The sequence below is a fragment of the Myotis nattereri genome (genome assembly GCF_964212035.1).
Source record: "Myotis nattereri genome assembly, chromosome: 16".
NCBI lineage: Eukaryota > Metazoa > Chordata > Mammalia > Chiroptera > Vespertilionidae > Myotis > Myotis nattereri.
In genome coordinates this window covers 54,296,485-54,307,399 of record NC_138091.1, presented here as the reverse complement: position 1 = coordinate 54,307,399, position 10,915 = coordinate 54,296,485, and the positions used below count along the sequence as shown (strand labels likewise).

Sequence of the window (10,915 nt, the reverse complement as noted above, 5' to 3'; positions counted from 1 at the left end):
GCTGTTAGCGGCTCAGGGCTGCCCCAGCCCCTGGGTGACACGCCTCGGAAAGACACCGTCCGTACAGACAACTGCGCTTTAGTTCTTGTCATCTCAAAGGCAGTATGTGTATGCCCATGACAACTTCAGGGGTCTCCGGGGCCTTCACACAGGGGGCGGCCTATAGTCCTTCGCTGAGGCTGCCCCCGTCTAAGGGACATTGTCCCCTCTGGTGACCCTGTCTGTCGTTGCAACCAAAGCAACGCGTTCTCTTCTTGAAACCCAGAAAATGCAGATAAGAAAACAGGGGTGGGGGGATGATCCCTACACTTAGAAATTCAACTTCTTTACTTTCCATTGTGGCCCCCACCTCCGAACCTGGAACCTACCAGAATGTTAGGTCACACGACAGAGGAATTAAGGCTGCAGATGGAATCCAGGGTGCTAATCAGATGACCTTAATTAGGGAGAGATTAGCCTGGGTTGCCCAGGTGGCCTGGTCACCTCAAGGGTCCTGTCCACACCGGGATTGCAGCTGAGTGAGAGGGGGGGCCTCGAACTATGACGTCATATTCCTGTGTCCTTTTGTTGGAGCAGCCACAGGAAACGAATACAATTCTTTTAGTTCTTTTTCTTTGCATACATATTTTCACCCAAAATCCGGGACCACACTGTATGTAACATTTTGAATGATCTCTTATAAAGCGTAGCATCCAAGCGGGAAATCACAAATCCTCAGCACACGGCTGAACTAGCTCAGAGACCACAGCTCCAACCGGCCACGAACTCTTACACATCGCCCCGGCCCCGGCCCCGGGTACCCTCACCCTAGTCCCCGCCCCTCCCTCCCCAAAGGCAACCTCTCTTGACATCTGCTTCATAGCCTAGTCTTCCTGTTCGTGAACTTCGTAACTGGAATCACACATGCACACAATGTTTTCTTTTTTACTGAGGAAATATTTACACAGTGAAAAGCACGTGTTAGGTCTGTTTTTCACATACACAAGCAGACACCTACGTCCACCCTGTGGACGGATTAAGATAAGGGCCTGTTGCCTAGCAGCCAGTGTGGCTCAGTGGTTGCGCATCCACCTATAAAACCAGGAGGTCAAGGTTCCATTCCTGGTCAGGGCACAGGCCCGGGTCGCAGGCTTGATCCCCCGTGTGGGGCGTGCAGGAGGCAGCTGATTCTCTCATCATTGATGCTTCTATCTCTCTCCCTTCCTCTCCGATATCAATAAAAACATATTTATTTAAAAAAGATAAGGACTGCCCTAACCCGTTTGGCTCAGTGGATAGAGTGTCAGCCTGCAGACTGAAGGGTCCCAGGTTCGATTCCGGTCAAGGGCATGTACCTTGGTTGTGGGCACATCCCCAGTAGGGGGCGTGCAGGAGGCAGCTGATCGATGTTTCTCATCTATGTTTCTAACTCTATCCCTCTTCCTTCCTCTCTGTAAAAAACCAATAAAAAAAAAAATATATATATATATATATATATATAAAAGATAAGGACCTGTTCCAAAAGCCCCCTACCCCTGCCAGCCCACGTCCCAAGCCCCCATAACCAGGTTCCTGAGCCGCACACGGCATTCCTGCTGCCCGATTTTACTTTGTGTAAATGAAACCACACAGTCCGCTGACACCTGCTTCCCCTCGCTCCTCAGCCCTTCCCACTGCGCCTCAGGTCACTGACCTCCCCTTTTGGCCTCTGGTTGCTTCTAGTTTGGGCTAATTTTGAGAATTAAATCTCTTTCGCTCCTCCCACTGTCCTCACACCAGCCACTTCCGTAACCGGCTGTGCAAGGCCAGGCCCTGATGGGAAACTGAGGACTGTCCCCCGCCCCCTCCCCAAGACGACTGTCTTCTGAGTCCCACGACGCAGGCCACTTCCTCCCGCTGCAGCCTGGCCACCAAGGGCACTTCCTCTTGGAGCTCAGCCAGGGGTCCGAGGGCTGCAGGGCCGGGCTTCCTGTTCTCAGGCAGGAACTGTCCTCTTGTGCTCCTTGGAAGACAAAGAATGTCCCTCAGTGAACACCCAGTCAACAAGTCCCCTCCTCTCTCCTGGGGAACAGACACAAGGCAGAGGCGAGGCAGTTTGCCTGCAGTCGGTTCCAACTATTGTGTTGTTTGTACAGGAAGTTCAGAGCTAGCAGCACAGGGTATTCCAAGGAAAATATTTGTAAGCCGACAAACGATGAATGATGATACCACTTCCCAAAAATGTGCAGATCAGGGTATTCGTGCTTTACTGACTTGGCTAATGTGGTGGATGGCTATCTGCTGACCTACAGTGAAACTGGGGACGAGCAGTGTTAGAAGAAACAGGCCAAAATGGAGTCGCTTTTGCTCAGCCACGCCAGCAAACCCAGACCTTATAACCGATCTAACTGCAGCTGCCGCTCCTCCCAGGGGTGCGATTTCCAACCAGTGGGTCTGAAAGTGAGGTGATCTGCCTGATAAGAGCCTGCCACCCCTCCACCCAGGGACCTGGCGAGAAAGGGTCCTTTCTCTCCTTTTGCTGGAAACTCCCCCGCCCCGCCCTTCCAGCTGCAAGACCCTCGGAGCTCCTCGGCTGTCCAATGGGATGCGCCCAGCGGGCCTCCACGTTTACTGGGTCGAACACTGTCCTTTAGCAGCAGATACCAAGCACTCGTGGGTTATTTTGCTCCTTTTAGAACACGTGGAGAGGTAAACGCTTCCAGGGCCAGGTATGAAAATAAATGCTACAGGAAGTAGAACAGTCAGTCACTGGAAGGCAGCTGAACAATCTGATTAAACATCCTTTATTCCATTATTTTTGTCTTGAGACGTTTTGAACAGAATGGACATGAAATAAACATCTGGAGTGAAATGACGCCTATATACAATAACCTTCTAAAACTGGGGCCCCAGCCCTAACCGGTTTGGCTCAGAGGATAGAGCGTCGGCCTGCGGACTGAAGGGTCCCAGGTTCGATTCCGGTCAAGGGCATGTACCTTGGTTGCAGGCACATCCCCAGTAGGGGGTGTGCAGGAGGCAGCTGATCGATGTTTCTCTCTCATCGATGTTTCTAACTCTCTATCCCTCGTCCCTCCTCTCTGTAAAAAATCAATAAAATATATTAAAAAAAAAAAAACTGGGGCCTCACCCCCGGCCTTGTCTCATTTCATTCATCTGGGAGTGTGTGCACGGGCCCTTTGTCACAGGACTTCCGGTGCCACCGACGGGGCTGGAACCTCCCAAGTGAAGCTGGAACTCCCCTCCCCGCCATGGGTCCATAGCGAGGGTGGCTGAATAAATTAAAAGCCTTCATTCTGCCCAGGATCTGAAGTCATTAAAACTGGACATGGGGCTGCTTCCCTCCAATACACAGTGACTGATTCCCTGATGTAAACTACAGCCCTGGGGGGTGAACCAGCGCCTGCAGGGGATGCACAGCCCTTGCTCCGGAGCTGCTGGCCGGACACGGTGCTCCCAGGGGACCTGGGATGCCTGGGAGGTGAGGGCGGGGGGGGGGGGGGGGGCGCGGAAGGCTCAGGACTGAGGCTGGAGGCAGATCTGAGTCATTTCCATTTCCCCTTCCTTGGAGGAGGGGGGTCGAGGGTGATTTCCTTGATTGTTAGCAAAATTAGACTAAAAAGGCAGGTGAAGGGTGCCAGGAGGAGTCCTTTTGCTTTGCTTTCTGAACTCCGTCTTCCTAAAAGCAGAACCTCCCACAGAACTCGGTGTCATAAATCCCCCCGAGGCTGAGTCCCGGCCTGGGAGACTGACTCCTGTCACTGGCTGACTCGGCACCACGCCAGCACCTGGGAGAAGTGTCCGGGGCAGTGCCCGCCCTGGGCCCGCAGTGTGGCCTCAGGCCGGCTGCCCACACCCTGCCCGACAGACCGGGGGTTCGTGCGCTCACGGCTTGGGAAGCGCTGAACTAGGCCATACACGCATTATGTTCCTAAAACAAGAATGCACTGAACAGACCTTCCTGACCAAGTCACAGGTCTAACCAAGACAGACGTGACGCCGAGGTCCAAGAGAGGGCTCGTGAAATAAAACCTGGTCTAGACCAGGCTTGGGACAGAGCCCTTTGTGCCCGACATAACGCACAGCCTCCTTCTGGGATGCGGCTGGCGTCCCTGACACCACCTGCGAGGCCTCGGGAAACCAGTCCCCGCCCAGCTGGCGGCCGGGACCTGCAGCAGCGGTTCTGTTTAGCCTGACGGCGATGATCCAGCCTATTTCCTATGAACTATCCGCACCCCTCCCCTGGCAGCCGAGACAGAACAAAACTTTCACACACGCTCAGAGCGGAACGGTCTGAAGCCTCCCCTCCCTCATCTAACGAAATTGGGGCGGACAGAGCACTCACTGTGCTGACCTCGTGTGCAGTTACGCCGAGGCTCCCAGGACATGTGGGGAGAATTAGCGAGAGGTTCACAGGAAGCCCAGCCAAGACACAGCAAGACCACGAAGGGAGAACACGAGGGAAATGCAGAGCTGCCGCGGCAGGTGCTGGGGAACCCCGGTGGGGGCGTCACACACACTGCCTGCCACCGCAGCAAGCAGTCACACAGGACGGACGGACGGGAGGGGTCGCAGCGAGTGCAGCCTGACTCCACCGGAGAGCAAGTCCGCGGGCAAAGGCGGAGTGAGCCTAAAGGAGCAGCACAGCCTGCTACTCAGAACTGGGGGGTGGGGGTGGGGGTGGTGGGATCTGGAAGATCCCTGGGGGAGGCCTGGGGGAAGGGGGGTGGGGGGCAGGGGCTGCTCCCTCTCAGCCTCTGATCCCACGATAATAACAATAGCGCATTATTACTTCAGGGGAAAAATTATAGCCCAACACCAAGCAGTGTTACACACAGTTCAAATGACCAGAGGAAGTGCACGCTTTATTTCATTTTGACTTAATATCTTCTTTTTATCTCCCTCGTTAGCCTTCAAAGGGCTGAAGGAATTTGGAACAAAGACAGCACATCAGTGAAGGCCGTTTGCAGGAGCTTTGCCCATCACTCACGTGGGCACACATGTCGGTTTAACTTACAGAAATGCACCCGCTGGGGACAGCCAGCCTCAGGCAGGTCAGTGTCAAAAACCCAAGTCGTGGAACTTGGGTGCAAAGGAATTTGTGGTGCAAAGGAGGTACGAGTCTTATTTTAATCCACGCGATATTCTCCATGTCCTGCTGAGGGCGGCTGCCCTTCTGAGGCGGTGCTGCGAACCACCACACCGCACAGTGGACGGGACGGCCCGGAAGACACGTGACCCTCCGACAGCTCATGCGGCTCCACGCAAATTAAATTTGCAATGAAAGAACGGTTTTCTGCTGTAGCTGCATAATTCATGTGAAAGAGTGTTAGGACGAGTAACTGTTTTAAATGCATTCATTATGTGCAACCATGTGAAAGCAAACAGGCCTCTAGCTTGTAAGGATGACAGGAGAACGCGCTTGGGTAGCCCTCTGGATAGCAGTTTACATGATTTAAATAAAACTCACCTACTCTTTGTTGGAACAGCAAGCAAGCTGTTCTCCGAGGTGCAAACGGGCAGGAATACAGATGGCGGCTTCATGGGGAGGCGAGCCTGGCACCAAGGGTCGGTCCCTGCCCCTCGGAGGCAGCAGGCACGTGCAGGCCTCTCTGGCTTCCCCTACGAGGTGAAGGCACAGGTTGGCTGCAGGAACTTACCTGTCACATCCACATGTTGTTTGTCCCTGTCACTCGCCCCGTCGGGATTCAGCAGAGCCAAGAGCAAGCCTACAGCTGCCAGGGAAGAGCGCTCCCTCTGCAGACCTGGGGTCGGCTCAATGGGCAGATGTGCCAGCACAGACAGGAAATACTTCTAACGCAGCCTGCCGCTGGGGAAAAAGGTCCCTAAGAGATGAGGAGAAAATGAGCTACTGATGCTACTCATTGTAAAAGCCAAACTTTCTACAAGCCCTGCGAGACCTGGTCCCGTCTCCCAGGCTCCTCGTAACCCCTCCTGTTCGCGCTCCTCTGTATTGGCCGGACTGGCGACCTTTGCCCTGGCTGTCCCTCGACCTCGAATACACTTCCAGGCTGTCACATGGCTTACCCCCTGACCTGAGGGTTGGGGCCTTTCCTGACCACCCTACCTGCCCCCGCACCCCCCCTGTGGATTCCTTGTTCCCAAAGCCCTCGGCGTCTCATCTGCCCTCACGGGAAGGGAAGCCCAAGGCGGCCGGCGGCAAGTGCCCAATCCGACGTCTAGTCCATCAGAAAGCCGCCTCCGGGCTTGGGAGCCAGAGGACATTCAGCTCCGCACGGGGGTTGCACTTGCAGAGCCGCAGCCGCCTCCTCCAAGTCAAAGCACTTTCTGACGGGGGCAGCCGGCCATTAAGCCACACCGGCTCCAACAACCTGCGTTCAGTCTTGACAAGTAGCTTTTGATTCCAAGTCTGAGCAATGCTCTGGCCGCCCGTAAGCCCCTTTACACCCAACCCACTGGCCGGGACTTCAGATACTGGTCTGCGCTGCACCCACCCTACCCTTCCTCAGGCTGCGCCGAGTGACACCGGCCGTCGTCACCCGCAGAGAATCTCAACCAAATGCCACATTGGAACGGAACGTGCTCTCATCCCCAAGTGCCACGGGCCCAGCCACGTCCCATGACCGTGTCTGGTTGGGGGGCGTCCACATCGTGACATCCTAACACTCCTGGGCACTGTATGCCACTGGGCACCCTGGCAGATTCCAAAGAAAGATCCCATCCCTGCAGATGAACTGCCTACATAACTTTCCAGTGAAATAAGGTCCTGGCTAAATTACAAAAGAAAACCCAAAAAGCTGTATCGAGTTACAAAAGGGAACAGTCTGGTGTGAGGCTGCGCCCTCTGGTGGACAGAGAGGGAAGTGCAGGACCTTAACTTGCTGTAACTGCTCCCCAGGCCTTCCGTGTGCCCTGCGTGGGAGAGTCACTCCTCGCCCTCACCTCCCTCTTCTCGGCAGGCTCTTCCACCCTAAGTCCCAGACCGACCAGTGGGGATACTCACACCCTCCTCGGTCGATCAGTGTCCCAGCAAATGAGAAAGCAGAGGCAGGCAAAGGACCCCGCCTTCCTATGCACCCTGTCACACCAGAAATACCAGGCAACAGCCCAGGGGAAGCTGATCAGGACCTAAGGTCTCTGATTAACCTGCCAAACCAAAGGCTGACCCGCTCCCCACCCGAGACTGCAGACACGGGGCCCCCAGCTGCTGGGCCAGGCTGACACCAGGCCAGACAGGCCAGGCGGCCCCGCAGCCACGGTGAGGAAGCGACATCTGCACTCGAGAGGCAGCGACCGGGCATCCACATTTATTCCAGAAACACCAGTGATGCACCAATTACCCAGTATCCGCCCCATCTAACAGTGTGTGACAGGCAGTCATTACACTTTCTCTCTCGAAAGACAAGCATGTAGTCAGTGGCCCAAACATGAACACAGGAGGGTGAAAGGCCAAGAGCCCACAGACACCCCCTCGGGAGCAGGCAGCGCCCTAGGCCCCGAACCCTCTCACAGCAGCACCTGGGCGGTCAGAGCTGGCAACGCACTGAAATTCCAGGCGAGTGTAACTGATGGTGAGCGACAGTCACGCACGTGTCCAAAGTGCTCCCGAGGGCTCACTGGACCTGCTCATGTTGCACCCTCGCCAGGCCCGCCTGGCAGAAGTCACCATCATGACTGTTGGCCCATTTACAGAAGAAATCAAGGTAAACAGGGACGTGGCTCCTCTGAACGAGGTGACCACCACCCTGACCCGCACCAGCCACCCCTGCCCATCAGCTCAGCAAGGCGATGGTCATTTCTGGACAGTTCATGCTCCCCAGGGTGACAGGCCCCCAGCGCTCACACCTCCTGTGTAAGTGGCTCTGTGAGCCGCTTTCCTGGGGAACAGTGCTGCCATCACGCATCTCAGAAGCAGAGGCGACACAGACACACGTCACTGGGCACAGAAAACAGCGTGTGAAAAGTCTCCTTGGAGTCTGACTCCGTTTATTCACATCCATGCAAAACGGGGTCTGGTGCGGCCCAACCCAGACCTGGCAGGTCCTAAAACGAACGACGACATTTCCATCCCCGAGAACCAGGCAGAAGTGCAATCAATCAGCAGGTTCCCGCGCAGCACACACCGTCTTCCCAGCTCACCTGCGTAGAGAGCGCTCGTCAGTTTCCATTCTACGTTAGCAGCCACATTCAGAGAAGCTACAACTCAGTGCCATGGAGTGCCCTCCCAGATCTGAACTCCACCTCCACCCAGAATACGATGTGGAAGGTGCCCCGTGGGGACCCTGCTCCCATCAGTCCCTCCTCTTTTCAAGTCTTCGGGGTCCCTGGCCCTCAGGGCTGGTGCCCTCCTACTTCCAGGCAGTGGACTTCCGCACTCATCCTCTCCAGGCCGCAACGTGCACACGGCCACCTGGGTCTTCCTCGGGAGCCTGCCTGCACTGACACCGCCCGCCACCCAGCAGCCTCTCCATCCCTGCATTTTCCTCCCTCCCTCACGCCATGTTTCCCAGCCCAGCCCCAGCTCCTGGGCTCCCCACATCCTCTCAAGCACTTCTGTGCTTCCCGCCTTTTGTCAAGTTTCATCAGCTGCAAACAGTCTTTACAGGGCCACACTGACGGGCCCCCCTTCCCCATGTTCCGGCACTCGCTGCCGCCCGCCTCGCCAGATCTAAGCTCTTGCCACCAGGGACCACTCTCCTTCCCCTGCCCGCCCCCCCCCCCCCTCCGACCTGGCTCAGACACCGCGCCCTGACCACTGTAGGTGCTGAAGATGTCACCCCCTCTGTGCTGGCAACACCTCAGGCAAAGACGGGAGAGGGAATGCCGCTTCCCAAGAAGCAGGCTGGCCGACAGCCAGGAAAATAAACTCGCGGGTCCACAGCAGTCACTCCAAGTGGGGTCCTCAGGAGACATCAGCACGGCCTTCCCCAGGGGGGAGGAGGAGGAGCAGGAGATGGAGAAGGGCACCCGTGTCACGATTCCCGGACGGGTGTCTCCACGCCCTCCAATACACTCCAGCCCCGCACTGTCCAGCAGCGGCTGCTCCATTTTAAAAGCCGGTTCCTCAGCGGCACCAGCCTCGCTGCAGGTGCTCCACGGCCACGTGCGGCTGTGGCCGCTCTGCCGGCCGGGGAGGACACAGACCACGTCCATCACTGCAAAGCGGTCTCAGTGTTGTTCTGCAAATAGTGTGCTTTTGAAATTACAGGCTTTAGCACATCACCCATGTTTAACACCCATGTCGGCCCCCACATTCTTAGGAAAGACCCCAATGCTCCCGTGAGCCACAGGCCCTGTGTGGTCCCGCCCTTCCCCACCTTCTCAGCTTGTTCCACCCCGTTCCCCGCCTTGCTTTCTCGGCGACCATGGCCTTCTTCCAGTTCATCCACCAGCCACACTTGCTAGACCACGGGGCCTTTGCACATGCTGCCCCCTGGCCTGCCCACCGAACTCCTGCTCATCCTTCAGTCTAGCTCGAGGGTCCCCTCCTCAGGAATGCCTTCCAGCCTCCTTCAGGCTCCTGGGGACACACGTTCTCCTGGAAAACCCTGCTTCCCTTCCGAGCAGCCCCCTCACCCTCTTCAGTGCGGTCACTCGTCTCTCCGACTGGGCTGTAGGCCCTGAGAACAAGGGCCAGGGCTGTTTCGTTTGCCTGTGCCCCTAACCATTAGGGCGGTGCCCGGCCAAAGTAACAGTAAATATTTATTGAACCGACACTTGACAGGTTTTTGAAAACGACCCGCTCTCGGGTAACTAGTAACCACAGCAGTTCTCCTTCCACCCTCAGGTCTTGTTTGCAGTATCATACATGATCATCAAACTGCTTCTAGAATGTTCACACCTGTTACTGCAAATTCAAAACCCGGGAAGAACTCCTCCCGGGAATTTGCTTTAGGTCAGGGTAGGGCTGCCAGGTACGAGGCTGCACCCGCAACGGGGCAGGTTCAGCGACACAGGAGCCTTTCCCCAGACCACGCGCCTGCCGGCACCCCGTCCCGAGCCCGCCGACACCCCGTCCCGGGCCTGACATACCTGGATCCCCCACACCGCGCTCCCTCCGGAAGTTCTCATCACGAGGGGCAGGAGGCAGCGGTCGAACGCCTTCTTCCCCCAGCCGCCGGGGCTGGCGACTCCTCATCTTCCGAGGACACCCTGGGGAAAGAGAGTCAAGGGGGGTCCCACTCATTCGGGGTCTACACGCTCCCCGAAACCACGCGGGCCGCCCAGCCGGGGACCGGAGGCTTTGCCGGCGTCGGCGGCGCCTCCTGCAACCGCTCACCTCCAACTTGGGGCCCTGCGTCCGCCCAGTCCCCTCGGACTCCTCGGTCCAAGTCCCCGCCCGGTGCTATACGGGGAGCCGCCCCTGGAGTCCCGGGCCGCGAACAGGGGCCTCCCGCCAGCGGCGGGGTTTCTCCAGCGCCGGTGGCGGCGACAGGCCCGCGTCACCCCGGGCCCAGGGCCGGCGACCGCCGGGGCCGAGCGGGACCCTCCCCTCGGAGACGAGCGAGCACGCGCCTCCACATACTCCCACCCTCGCGCCGAAGCCCGGGAACCCGCGCATTTCCGGCCGGAAGTGACGACTTACCATCGAGGCGGCAGCTAGAGGGTCGCCCGCGGCTTTGAAACTGGGTCCTCCAAGGCCGTCTTAAAGGGGCCGCAGCCGGGGAGATGTTGGTTAAAGCGAATGAGCGCCCAGGCCTGAGGGGAGAACCCCGGGACAGGAGAAGCCTGCCAGGTGCACGTAGCTGAGCGTGCATCCTCCCTTTCCTCCTCATGCACCCTGAGAAGGGAGCGGGCACAGTGATCACCCCTGTTTTCCCAGAAAGAGACCTTGAGTTCCTTTTCCAAACTCCGCCCACCGGGAAGGGGCCGCGCCAGGTTCAAGGTTCAAGCCCAGCACGTGCTCTTTGCACCACCCGAGGTGGCAGGAAGGAGGCAGCTCAGGGCAAGGGCCCCG

The 10,915-nt window shown here is 57.3% G+C and overlaps 1 long non-coding RNA gene across 2 annotated transcripts; it reads right to left on the bottom strand.

Annotated features, from left to right (window-relative positions):
• Positions 1-1,573: 1,573 nt before the first annotated feature.
• Positions 1,574-10,533, bottom strand: LOC308532019. 2 transcript variants are annotated; one of them, XR_013996950.1, is made up of 5 exons: positions 10,238-10,533; positions 9,991-10,110; positions 7,804-8,097; positions 5,447-5,598; positions 1,574-1,981 (listed from the first exon to the last, which is right to left on the bottom strand). It is a non-coding gene; the product is annotated as an uncharacterized lncRNA (long non-coding RNA). The 2 variants fall into 2 exon arrangements; XR_013996951.1 differs by lacking the exon at positions 1,574-1,981 and adding an exon at positions 4,817-5,281.
• Between the last annotated feature and the right edge of the window lie 382 nt (positions 10,534-10,915).